Here is a 524-nt window from a genome sequence, read left to right as displayed (position 1 = left end):
GCTAATATTTTCGATTAAAAATTTAACACTTTTGTTTATATAAAACCCAAAATCTGTTTATTGATATATCTATCTATTATATATTACTAATTTTACAATCAAGTGTATCACATGTCACTCTATCATTGCAATTGAAATAAAAACTTTTTCTTCCAAAATTAAAGAGCTCTCACCTCTTCTCTCTTCCTTTCTCTATCTCTTTTATTCCTTCATTCATTCTATCTCTCTTATATATCGTTATTAATGACTAATTACAAATTTGATAATCAAAATATATAACATGACATTCTCTAATTACATTTAAATTAAATTAAAATTAAAATTAAAATATTAAAATTGAAATATAGTTATATTATATGTTATATTTATATATTACTAACTAATTTAATGACTAAAATGTGTCACATGATACTCTCTTATTAAAATTTAGAGAAAATATTTTCCTCCAAAATTAGTAAACCTCCTTCTTACATCCTCTTATCTACCGCTCTCTCTCTCTTTTTTTTTTTCTATTTCTCTCTATT

Source organism: Arachis ipaensis, chromosome B01, assembly GCF_000816755.2.
Source record: "Arachis ipaensis cultivar K30076 chromosome B01, Araip1.1, whole genome shotgun sequence".
Classification (NCBI taxonomy): domain Eukaryota; kingdom Viridiplantae; phylum Streptophyta; class Magnoliopsida; order Fabales; family Fabaceae; genus Arachis; species Arachis ipaensis.
Note: the sequence above shows the minus strand (reverse complement) of the source record.